At 36.7% G+C, this 13465-nt stretch overlaps 1 protein-coding gene across 7 annotated transcripts in view; it reads left to right on the top strand.

Moving 5' to 3' along the window:
• FYN (FYN proto-oncogene, Src family tyrosine kinase) overlaps positions 1-13465 on the top strand; it is a 120740-nt gene that overhangs the window by 68652 nt on the left and 38623 nt on the right. For 5 of the 7 annotated variants that reach the window (XM_081346422.1, XM_081346424.1, XM_081346423.1 and 2 more), the window contains one exon: positions 6343-6420. The gene's annotated coding sequence lies outside the window, so the exon portion shown is untranslated. The remainder of the gene's footprint in view (positions 1-6342; positions 6421-13465) is intronic. The other 2 variants (XM_081346425.1, XM_081346426.1) reach the window with 1 other exon arrangement.

Genomic DNA, 13465 nt, shown 5'->3' with positions numbered 1-13465 from the left:
CTTTGAAGCATCTGTACAAGCTTTGAAATAGCTTGGCTGCTCCCCACTTTGCAGAGGACTACCACACTTTAGTTATGCTAAAGATGCTTTACAGAGCCTGCCTTTTCCAGGCTTTACACAGCCATGCTACACAACCTTCTACCAAAGGAAACATGATGCCCACTCAATTAGAGTTTCTTTGAACCTACCAAAGTCTATAACAGCCTTCTCTAAAACTGGCATCTGCCAGCTATGTTGGAATGAGTCCTAACCAAGGATTATACTGGCTGGCAGTTTTTGGAGTTGCAGTTCCAATTCTATGAAGGGATGATTGGTTTATGGATTGATAAAACATTACATTTATTCATATTCCGTCTCATGTGTCTGAGTAGTCATCCCTTCATAAAATAAATAAATAAATAGCTGGCTTTAAAAAAAAAGATCTTCCCAGTACTTCTTGGTAAACATAATACTTTACCTTGAAGTAACCATTTATGAATTATTATGAGGAGGAAGGCAATTTGGAATTCGGCAAATTCATTAATTTACATAGGACGGTATGGTGCATTTCCTTCCTTTTTTCATGCTTAAATGTACCATGAGTATTACTTTGTAGCATGCAACATAAGGCTAATTTGCTTCAATTGAATCAAAAGGATCCCACATCCTTCCTGTGCCCTTCAAAGAATTATAAAAGCCTATTCAGAAAAAGAACAGATGCACAAGTATGTATCATTTATCATCAAGAATGTCACAATGATACTGAACAAACCAAAGAAAAAAGTGCCTATGCAGAAGATAAGAAGAGATGGACACCCTGCCTTTTTTTTTGCAGCAACTGCAGTCCATTTGTTTTTTTTAAAAAGTGTAATGAATAAGGTATGACAGTTATCAAGGAGAGAGAAACATGTTTATTTTTGTAAGTTTAAAACATTTTTTTAAAAAAATACTATTTTGCAGGATTTTTTAGAATGCATGTTAAAAATAAAAACAGATTTTAAAGCCCAACACCTCAGACTATTAAATCTCAGTGGTTAAATTTTTGCCTGTCCTTAAATGTTTGATTGTTTTTGACCGTGTCAAGTAAAGTGGTGCTTATATTTTGGAATCCTTTTGATGTTCAATGTTTCTGCATAAATACGACATAAAATGTGATTGTTTTCTATACAAATCCTAAAACTAAATAAAGAGAATCCAATTAAACAAATGAATCAAGAACATTATACTTGTTTATTTAATTGTTGAGGAAAATGATCCAAAGCTACATATTTGCATATGGAAAGATTGCAAGGAGAAGGCCTTGCACTGATGATATTATCTAGTTTGGTAATGAAACATCTGCAAGAAAACAACAAAGCTAGGAGAATGTTAGGCATATGGTGTTAGCCTACAATGTTGGGTTGAAAATATATTAACCATGATGTTATGTCTTTAAGATGTTAATTGGCCAATGGGTGTGTAAGTGTTCTCATGGCCATAAGAGGGAGCTCGTAAAGTAGCTTCTTTCTCTCTCTGAATTCACTGCTCTCTACTATTACTGTTTTTGCTCTGTTACCTGAACTGTGTATTGACCTCTGGACCGGTAAGAAGACTTTGTATTTTGGATTGCTACTTGGACTGTTACTATTGTGTATGACCTGGACTGTTTATTTTTGACTGTGCATTTTTGTTTTTACACCACTTTAAAGTAAACTACTTTTTGCTTTTACAACTCAGTGTACTCTTGTGGTTACTGTGTGACTCTTACTGCTCTCAGTACCCTTCCTTGTCTGTGCAACTCTTTGGTAGCACAAGGAGACCTCTGCACAACAAATTCCTTAACAGAGAACACCAAGGACAGCATGTATATTATAGGGATAAGCCAGAAAACTATTGGAAGAGAATGCTCTGTGGATAGATGAGACCAAAATAGAACTTTTTAGATTGAGTGAAAAGTTGCAGACAGGCATATTCCTGTACACTGAAAGAAACATTTTAGAACTGAATCCAAAATATTGCCACCCTACTTTTTAATATTCAAAATAGTGTCCATAAATTTAATACCAATTTAGGGGAAATATTTGAAATTATAATAAAATTCTCAATATTACAGAAAGCCATCTAATACCAAGGTCATGGGGTCAGTATAAAAATTTAGATGATTTTGTAGGATAATCATGTATGTTTTTAAGACTCAAATATGTGACAATCAAATTATACTTATTTAATTCAGAAAGGATGTGACACGCGTGAATATATTATGTTAAATGCTTTTATATTATTAAAATAAGGTATTTCAGATAACATACGTTTAATTTATTGATAAATGATATGCAGTGGTCTGATTTATTTTAGTTAATATCCACTGCTTTCCTCTCCTTTTCCCCCCTGCACTCATCAATAAACAGATGATTTCTATATTGCCATATGCAGATGATAGGTATTACTGTCCAAAACACAAATTGATATGGGAAGGATCCTCAGCAAATATTACAGAAATGATTTTTTTTTAAACCAACACCCTGAAGACAAAAATTGTATTGTCTAAAAAGTCCCGTAAACATAAATGGACTCTTGATGGCAGTGTAGTAGAAGTTCATTTAAATATCTTGATATTTATTTCTCACATTGTGTCCTTCAAGGCTCATATATCATATGAGAAGACAACAGCTATAATATCTATGAAACTTGCTGTTCCTTTTTCCCCTCCTTCAGAAGAACATCTAGAGATATCTGCCATAAATATATTCCAAAGAAAATTGTTTTGCTGTTATATATGGTGTGGAGATCTTGGGATTGTGGAAAATGAATAAATTGAAAGTAATTAAAAATAAATGTAATGTATCATCCTAGATTTCCCACTAAGCCTTGGCAAGAATGTACTGTCACAGAATCAAGGCAGTTCTGTTTTATGAAATATTAGTTTTTATTTAATATGTACACTATCTGACTTCCAACAACTATGGGTGCTTTTTTAAAAAAAATAAGTTTATTTATAACAAAAAATATGAAAATACAAAAGCAAATAGTAAGGGATGACAATGGGAAAAAGGAAAATGAAGAAGGGGAGGGGAAGAAGCAAATGGTGTTGACTTCCAACTCCCTCTGTTGCAGTAAAATAAGACATTAAGTTTATATTTATATATTATAAATTAGCCATTTCTGTATCAACAAAGAATATACTTAACTACTTAAAATTAATATATAAAGTTCTTCTTGGCATTGCAATAGATTAAATTTAAAATCTCTGTGAGGTTAAGGATATACTGCTTTGGACTACTTTGTTCCTTTCTTGCTTGGTTAAATAGACAAGTCCTTTTGCCCTTTTTCATTTAAATTACTTTGGTGGTGATAAATTATGGTTCTCAAGTCAAAAAGACAAAACAACAATCACATCCAAACAACAATCCAAAACTGAATGTATTCCAGACCCAAACAGAAAGCAGCAGGAAAAGCCACATAGAAAGCAAATTAGGTGCAAATTAGATCAACTTAAAAGCTTTTCCTCACGATTTGCATCTTTTAAAATGACTGAATTTATGCACATAGAAATCCAATGAAATCTTTTTTTTTTCTTGGAGATTAGCAGAGATTTGATTAGTTAGTGAGAAATGCCAGAGATAAAAAACCGTTACATGGAACAAGAATCACAAAGTTTGAAAATTCCAATAAAAAGCATATCACATTGAAACAAGTGTTGAAAAGAAAGATATTCAAGATTACTCGACCTTTCTGCAGGGTCTATTTCACATAAATAATTTATGGTTTTTAAATGTTCCATACAACAATGAACAAGGCAAAGCTATAGGACCCTTTAAGAAGAAATTTAGGCGTAAGATTTTTTCCCCCACTGCAGTCAGCATAGAAACTGGAATGTGAAATTACTTACTATCCTTTCCCAAGAGCATGAAAAGTAGTAGAAATGAGTATCTTTTGAAATATTAGTTGAAAGTCCAAGTTTAATTTATCAAAATGGGCAGAAATTCTGAGACAACATCTAATATTATAGTAGTATACATTTCAACAGTGAACAGTGAAGTTATCGATATTTCTGCTTCAAATCAAAGCATTTAAGTGAATTTGCTACCGAATTCACAACAGTTAATATTCCTCTATCACAAAGTTGGTATTTCATTCAAATTCAAATGTATTTAAATAAAAATTTAAGGTGAAAAATAAAATATAGTTAGGAGATTCCTCAGTTTATAAATTTGTACCTCACTTAAGCAAAAATAAAAACAGTCTATGGTTTGGTACAATTTTGTTGAGCAATTATTCTTGCCTATGCTATTCCACCAATTTAAACCTGTTTTCCCCCTTGTCTGAAACTGGAACAAAACAAATGAAAAAGAATTCCTAATGAAAAAAAGGGCGGGGGAGTGGAAGAGTCCTTACCACTCATGGAAATATTTGGCAGTGTAACTACTGCACAAATCAAGAAAAGCAGCCATGTGGCCTTTTGTTAAAGACAATGGAGGTAGGCCGAATGGAGAGTTTTTTTTATCACGTCTGCTCAAACAACCACTTTGTGCTAATGTGTTTTCTTGTGGATTTGCCAGGTGACCTCTGATTCACAGGCACCCAGCCAATTCCACCACAGTAACTGTTCCTTAAACAAGCATAGCAAGTGAAGTCAGTTTTTGCTACTGCTTTCCAGATGAAACACTGATTTTCATGGGGGGAAGGGTTCAGCTGGTGGTGAATATGTCCTAAATTTAAATAAATGAAGTACCTCAGTGCAAGACTAAAAGATTGCTCACAGAACACCAGAACTAAAAAGATAGCTTTTGATGAGGTTTTGCAAGGTACTTTTTGTTTGTCTCTGTGTGTCACTCTTTATACTATGGAGTAGTAATTAGCTTTTAGTACATGTATAATGTAGGATAGTTTTGTAAGTAAGGATTTTAGGGTCTGAAGTTAATCCAGTTCACAATATACAATTAGTCCTGAGATTTATATGCAAAGGAGTAATCATCTAGGCTTGTTCCTGGTTTTTCTCCCAGAGAAAGGGAACACAGCCAGAGCTGTTCCGACAACATTGTATTCATTGTCAGTAAATATAGAACCCATTCTAGGACTGAACTAATGCAATGAAGTGATAGGAGTGACAGTTCTGTAGCTTTACACAAAAGAGAGGCTAGTAAGTGAAAAAAATAAGATGCATACTTCATGTAGTGCCATGTTTTTGTGGCTTTTTTACTGAATAATCAGGAAATTGATTGTCCTACCAGCAATAATTTGTCATCATTTGCATTTTTAAAATACTTTGGATTGATAAAAGTAGTCATAGAAACTAAGCTCAATATTACAATGGTAATGTCCTAATACAATAACTCACCATTCAGTGTTTTGCATTCATCTCTATTGCTCATTTGTTCTAAATAAGACAGACCACAAAATGGTCAAATGCTTTGTCTACCATCTAGTGCAGGGGTCTTCAAATTTGGCCCTTTTATGACTTGTGGACTTCAATTCCCAGAATTCCTCAGCCAGCATGCCTAGCTGAGGAATTCTGGGAGTTGAAGTTCACAAGTCATAAAAGGGCCAAGTTTGAAGACCCCTGATCTAGTGCCTCTGAGCTTAGCTTACCTTCTGAGCTATTAGGAACACACTATCCATGAAGGCAAGTCACCTAACAACAACCTCTAGTGAAAAACGACTGCCCTGACCAAAGAACAGGTATAAAAAGCTCATTTGTTTCCAGTTAAGCCAGACATGTCAAACACAAGGCCCGGGGGCTGGATCCGGCCCGCGAAGTGGTTTCATGTGGCCTGCAAAGCCATCCTGGAAACAGTGAGGGAACGGCCCCCACTGCCTTGGCCCCGGCCCAGAGACCCTCCTTCTGCCAGAGACCCTCAGTTCTGTCCCACTCCTGCCCAGGCCCCCATAGGCACCCTTGATGCGAACAATGTAGAGCTGGCCACGCCCACCCAGTAGGCTATACACAGTCTAGCCACGCCCACCCAGTAGGCCACGCCCACCCTGGCCATACCCACCCGGCCCCCTGAGGGCAACCGCAATGCTGATGCGGCCCTCAATGAAATTGAGTTTGACACCCCTGAGTTAAGCTATGCTCTAAATCACACATAGTTCAATATTCAGAGTGTCTTGGATTTCTGGTCTTGCTTTTAGTTCCAAGTCCTAATTTATTCTTGGGTAGTGCCTCCTGGCTTGCCACTGACTGGCACTGTGAAACCAGTGGTAGGATGTGGCCTAGGTATTTATTCCCATTGCCATCTCAACTAAGCTTCTGGGTGAAGAAAGACTGGAGAATTATCTTTCAGATTCACGTATCATTGTATTTAATATATGATAAAACTTTAGTACTAAGTAATGGTTGCTGCAAAGTCATTTGTCTTTTCATTTGTCTTTTCTATTTTAAAGGCAGAAAGGGAACTGAAGGTGGTTGGAAGAGCAACGTAAAAGCAAAGGAGCAGTGGGTGGAAGCAGAACTCATTCAAGGTGAGCTGAACAAAATTAGCTACATTCTATTAATACCTTCAAGACTTTTCTTTGGACTAAGAAGCCAAATGGAATAGGTACAAATTATTATAATGAACACAAGAAATTATCTTAGAAATAAAAAGAGGATGCTGCTCTGGACTCAGCATGCAGAACAGTCCTCAACATTTTTAAAAAATAATTGAGAGGGCTTCTGATGAGGCTTGTTTCCTTAGCATATTACAGCAATTAATTTTTCAGGTAATAGAAATATTACAGTATGCTCTAACATTTCACTGATTTAAGTAATAGAGTGCATAAGGTTTTCCCTGATTTTTATTTGTGTCATAAAATGCATGTGCTGGATCAGAATGCACAGCATGGCCCAAAGCTACACATATTTCCCCAAACTGCTATTACAATCTCCAGAGGCCCTACAGAAGTATCATTTTTAATATGTCAAAAAGGATAAATACAAGGGAGTTATCATCTTACATTTTTTAATACATTAAAAAGTAATTAAATCTAAGTTTAAATTGAATTTAGCTTTTGTTCTTCCCCTTAACCTGCTTTTTAAAGTACAGCTACTGCACATGATTCACAGTTTCAGTAGGGTGCTCACATCAAATCTATCAAGTTTATGATTCAGAAATGCATTACTATTAATTTCAGTTACCATTATTCTATTCATACATCCCAAAGTTACCTCAAAAACCAGCATCCAGTATATGATTGGTATGTTTATTCCTCAGTGAATTTCAACATTTGCAGATAAGCAGTCTAGATTGCATTAATTAATATTTGCATGGATAGATTTTTTTATCTATATTTTCTCTATGCAGTATAACTTCTTTGTTATCTTTCATTTACTTTCTGCACTGTTTATAAGCTTATATATTTTAGTATGCAGTTTTCCCAAATATATGTATTTTAGTGTAGGAATACACTTTGATACAAAACTTTTGATCTGAGAAATAATTCAGAATATTATGTTTTCATACCGTATGGATTTTTTGCTTATTTAGACAACTGCTTTTATCACACACTATTTTGCTTTTAAAGAAAAGAATTATGGTTTTAAAGAAACCATAATTCTCACATTTCTAAGCATTCCTCTCCTTGTCAAGCAATGCTTGTTTATGGTTCCAACATGTGCCTTATATTTGAGCAAATTATTCTTTTCCTATCTCCTTAGGAATTATAAATTCCATGCAGCAAATATAATGTAGCATGAAATTAGTAATAATTATGAGATCAAAATATATTTATGAATTTGTTTTCTTTTTCTGTTTTAATGCCCTGTTGGGAAAAAAGTGTCAAATGGAATGGAATGTCCGCTTATACATGTCTAGACTTGCCAGATATTGACAATTTTGGATGCTTCCTCCCACTGGACCTACAGTAAAAGACTTCTTTTTAAAGTGTGACACCCCTAAGAATAGAAAGCAGAACAAGCCTGAATTTCATTTCCGGAATCATAAGATTGGAATGCCTTTCTGCATTCTGAGAAATGCAGATGGAAAAAGTAATATGAATATATTTTGAGAACAGAGTCAGTTGTAAGACATAGCAAGACCAGCGATTAAATAGCCTCAAACCAGTGAAACAAAAATAAAAAAATAACACTTCCTATTCCAGTATTGCCACTGCTTTCATTTTTCCAGAGCTTATTAGCAGGCCAGAAATAAAATGGGAATATTCCTTGATGGTGAGAGTCTTGTCTGGGTGCCTACGAAATCTTTACTGATAGCATTAAAAGTAATTTAAATTCTAAATTTTCAGTCATCCAAAGAACTGTTAGATCTAGCAGCTAATAAACAGCATATATTTTGTAGATTCAACAGACAAATGCAGATATGATTGAGCATATATGAATAAGGTATCTTTATTTTTCCTTTAGATGGCTACTTGATTTTTCAGAATTACTTGCGGCTCTAGTTTGCTTTTTGCTTCTTTTGTGCCCATCATAGTAACATTATATAACATCACTTTGAAAAGTGGCTTTGGAGCCAAGATCTACATTTGGCCTTTGAATGGCATGTTGCAGGTACTCTCCCCAAAGTGGGTGAACTACATTTCATTTTAATTTAAAGCTCAGTTAAAATGCATTTCATTTTTTTTGCATATACTAATGGAATTACTGTCCATGTATTAATGGACAGTCATCTAAATAATTATAATTCGATGGTAACTTTTGAGGCATGGAAACCACATATTTGTCTGGAGTATAGAGACAGTGCTGATCACCCTTGCTTCCCTCTTCCCCCAGAAAGGTTTATCAAAACACTGCTGTGTCATATCAATGTGTTTTTTAAGATATACAGATAGTCCTTGACTTACAATCATTTGTTTAGTGACTGTCCAAAATTACAATGTTAGGGTCCTTGGTGCTCTCTGAGCTTGGTTGTTTTCTTGCAGACGTTTCAATACCCAAACTAGGTAACTTCATCAATGCTAGTCATCAGAGATGCTGAAAAAAGTGTCCTACAACCAGTCCTTGCACTTAACAACCATCACAGTATTATCACAGTCATATGATCAGAATTTGGACACTTGGCAATTAACGTGTGTTTATGACAGTTGCAGCATCCCAGAGTTACCTAATCACCATTTGTGATCTTCCCATCTGGCTTCTGACAAGCAGAGTCCATGGGGGAAGCCAGATTCACTTAAAGACCATGTGATTCACTTAACCATGATGATTCATTTAACAACTGAAGCAAAAAAAATCATAAAATTGGTAGTGTGATTCAGTTAACAATCACTTTGTTTAGTTTGGGCTCCAATTCTGAGGAGGAAGAAAATGATTGAAAACTTTCTTGTTACATGTGACATGAAGAAACACATTCTTATTGCTATTTCCATTGAACTACTTATTCCTTTGGATGCCATTCGAAAAATGCCAGTTGGTGGAATAAAGATTTTTTATTCAGCTGTGGACTTGAATCTATTTATTCTTGCAAATGGCCATCAGGAAAAGTGAGAGGATTGCAAATGACATCTCTTATGTGGACCCATTTTACTCAGGCTTTCAACTAGGAAATAGGATTGACAGTGTTCAGTCACCTAGTGAATGATTCAAACTGGAAATTGGGCAACATTTTGTTGTCCTATTGATTCTTGTAAACATTTTTGCAGCTTCCAGTACTGTCTATTTGTGAGGTAACATGAGCAGAGCAATTTTGTATATAGCATGTTTTAGGTGTGTGTCATGTATGTGTTTCACTTTGAGAGCGGGCAACTAAATTTCATTTTTGATGTGTGCCATTGTGCCCACCGATTATCTTATCTAAATATCTCTTCAGAAAATCAACTCCATATTCAATCTAGCAGACTTTTGTCATTTTGATAACACCTGGATAAATTGCTTTATTGCAGAAAAAAATTAGTTATACTCACGCAGTCAGTCTGTGTATTGCAGAACGTAGAATGATATGCATGAATTATGAATGAGTGACAGAGCCAGAGATTATCCCAAGCATTTTCCTCTCATCTTGTTGCATCAACTGTCTCTTATTCATTTTTCCCTAGCCTTGAGTTTAGTAGGCAGCTGGCCTGAACTGGGTTGGTTTCTTCATCAACACTATCAACTCTTATATTCTTCCTCCCTATTTTCTCCTTCCTATTTAAAGGTCCAGATGGATCTTCCGCTCCCTCAGTCTGTGAGAGACTGAAGGGCATTGTGTCTCTCTGTCTGTTTCCATATCTTTGCCAACTGGAGCTGACAAAACTTCCCCCTCAAATGTCTATACTCCCTCATTCTACCTAAGGATCTTAATAATATATATAAATTCTATTTCTCCTTTGACTGCAAAATAAGAGATAATTTCCTATTTTCTCCCAATCTCCACTTCCAGTTGATTCCTCAAAGCAGAGTTTAGTTTCCATCTTATCTATTTTCTTCATCAGGAGCATCACCCATTTCAAAACTCTTCCTTTTGAATGGGATAATCTTTATCTTCATCATTAGTTGCACAGATGTCTCCTTTTCTATCCCCCAAACAATTTACTTCTCTCTTAGAGTCAGAACTTCAGATTATTGCCAAAAGTAGAATTGGTCATCAATTAGGTCATTTTGGTTGTGAAAGTATGTCAGAGAAAGTACAGAGCATGAATGTTGTCAGAAACATCCCATGATATTTCTATATCTGGGTAACTGCCAATGAATCATGTCTTCTAGGTCTGGTCTTTCTGCAGTGAAACTCTAAAATACATTCCATGCCAATGCTTCTTCCCTCAACCCATAACACAAATTGGTTCAAAGATGCACAAGGAGGAGAGAATCTGTGTATAACTTTTAATGTGGCTGGAAACTGCAGAATAATGTCTGTAGTATTGATCTATGCAAGTATGGCAAATGGATCAACCAGCTTACATCTAGTTTCTTAGGTCTGTTGGGTGACAGGGAAAAATCGGATACAAAGCCAGATGTGATCTTCAGCGACAGTGGAGGAGGAGAGGAAAATGCTTCCTGCTGCTGACTGTCAATAGAATGTTTACACAAGACCTGGTGTGATCCAGTTGATCCATGAAAAGGTGCCAAGAGCTCAGCATTCGTGGAAAAAGGGAGAGGCAAAATTTGAGGGACTGAGAAGCATATGGCAATAGGTGTAGGTAGTAACCATAGGTGGCCTGAAATGGCAACATCTGAGTAGAGGCATTATTGGAGTTACTATAAGCGAACACAGTAATAGATAAAAAATCAAGCCAGTTTACATAGAGTTGGAGAGTTGATCTTAGTGACATTTATCCACCATAAATAGCACATCAGCCCTTAAGTGGTAGGTCAGTTATAAAGTGCAACGGTCCACTTGGTTTCCTAACAGGAAGCTTGATTTTTCAAAAAGAAACACAGGCCTTGATATCTCTAGTAGAAGGCCACCAAAGGTCTCAGAGAAGGAGGGGTGGATAGTTTTAAATATTCTGAACTGTCCAGCTAATCATCATGGCAGAGCTGTAAGGCAAGGAAAGAAGAACCCATAGCCGGTTGTCGTATAGTTCTCCCCATTCCCCAGAAAAGTGGTCCTTAGTGGTCCTTTTTTATGGTTTGCCAGCTTTGACTCTCTTATTGTCTTGGTGCTGCTACATAGTAGGAAGAAGCTAGCTAGACAGTCACTTGTCTGAGATGGTATAGGTTCTCCTGCTTGAGCAAAGGGCTGGACTAGAAGACCTCCAAGGTCCCTTCCAGCTTTAGTCTAGTCTAATCTAGTCTATTTCAGTCTTAGGGACTCAGTTGTTGCAGTCTTTCCAGAGATACAAATTTATCTCTGGATATTAAGATAATTCTGGAACCTATTGATTTGAAGCTAGCAACAGCAGTCCCATTATGAAACTATCTTGTTCCAAAATATGCAAATGACATTTTTTGAGCACTTGTTTTTAGAGGTGTAACATATGCAGATAATTATATTTTACATTGCTTCCAAATTAGGGGAATGCCTTTTTATGCTAAGTTTAGTTCCCAGTTATTTAGTACAGCAGAATTTGATTAAATTTTATTTTCTCTTTTAATATTGTGTTTATATGAATGTTCTCCCCTTCATGGATTACTGCCTTGTCGTGGCGAAGGGGCTTGCGTAATTCAATGAAGCTATGAGCTATGCCGTGCAGGGCCACCCAAGACGGACAGGTCATAGCCGAGAGTTCTGACAAAACGTGATCCACTGGAGAAGGAAATGGCAACCCACTCCAGTATCTTTGCCATGAAAACCCTATGGACAGTACCAAAAGGCAAAACGATATGACGCTGGAAGATGAGCCCCTCAGGTCGGAAGGCGTCCAATATGCTACTGGGGAAGAGCAGAGGGCTAGTACTAGTAGCGCCAGAAAGAATGAAGCGACTGGGCCAAAGCCGAAAGGACGCTCAGCTGTGGATGTGTCTGGTGGTGAAAGGAAAGTCCGATGCTGTAAAGATTTTTTCTCCATAGGAACCTGGAATGTAAGATCCATGAATCAAGGAAAGCTGGACGTGGTCAAACAAGAGATGACAAGACTGAACATCGACATCTTAGGTATCAGCGAACTAAAATGGACAGGAATGGGTGAATTTAATTCAGATGACCATCAGGTATACTACTGCGGGCAAGAATCCCTCAGAAGAAATGGAGTAGCCTTCATAGTCAATAAAAGAGTAGGAAAAGCAATACTGGGATACAATCCTCAAAATGACAGAATGATCTCAGTTCGAATCCAAGGCAAACCATTCAATATCACAGTAGTCCAAGTCTATGCCCCAACCACCAGTGCTGAAGAGGATGAAATTGACCAGTTCTATGAAGCTCTACAGCACCTTATAGAACTAACACCAAAAAATGATGTTCTTATCATCATGGGGGATTGGAATGCTAAAGTAGGAAGCCAAAAGATAACCGGAATAACAGGCAAGTTTGGCCTTGGAATGCAAAATGAAGCAGGGCACAGGCTGATAGAATTCTGTCAAGAGAATACAATGGTCATAGCAAACACTCTTTTCCAACAACCCAAGAGACGGCTCTACACATGGACATCACCAGACGGTCAACACAGAAATCAGATTGACTATATGCTCTGCAGCCAAAGATGGAGAAGCTCTATACAGTCAATAAAAACAAGACCAGGAGCTGACTGTGGCTCAGACCATGAGCTTCTCCTTGCAAAGTTTAGGCTTAAACTGAAGAAAGTAGGGAAAAGCACTAGGCCACTGAGGTATGAATTAAATCATATCCCTGTTGAATATACAGTAGAGGTGACAAATAGATTTAAGGAATTAGATCTGATAGACAGAGTGCCTGAAGAACTATGGACAGAGGTTCGCGACATTGTACAACAGGTAGCAACCAAAACCATCCCAAAGAAAAAGAAATGCAAGAAAGCAAAATGGCTGTCTGAGGAAGCTTTGCAAATAGCTGAGAAAAGGAGGGAAGCGAAAGGCAAGGGAGAAAAAGAAAGATACGCCCAATTGAATGCAGAATTCCAGAGAATAGCTAGAAGAGATAAGAATGCCTTCTTAAATGAACAGTGCAAAGAAATAGAAGAAAACAATAGAATAGGGAGGACCAGAGATCTTTTCAAGAAAATTGGAGAGATG

The sequence above is a fragment of the Vipera berus genome (assembly GCF_964194415.1).
Source record: "Vipera berus genome assembly, chromosome: 1".
Classification (NCBI taxonomy): domain Eukaryota; kingdom Metazoa; phylum Chordata; class Lepidosauria; order Squamata; family Viperidae; genus Vipera; species Vipera berus.
The sequence above is the reverse complement of the archived record's forward strand: the minus strand, read 5'-3'. Positions and strand labels throughout refer to the sequence as shown.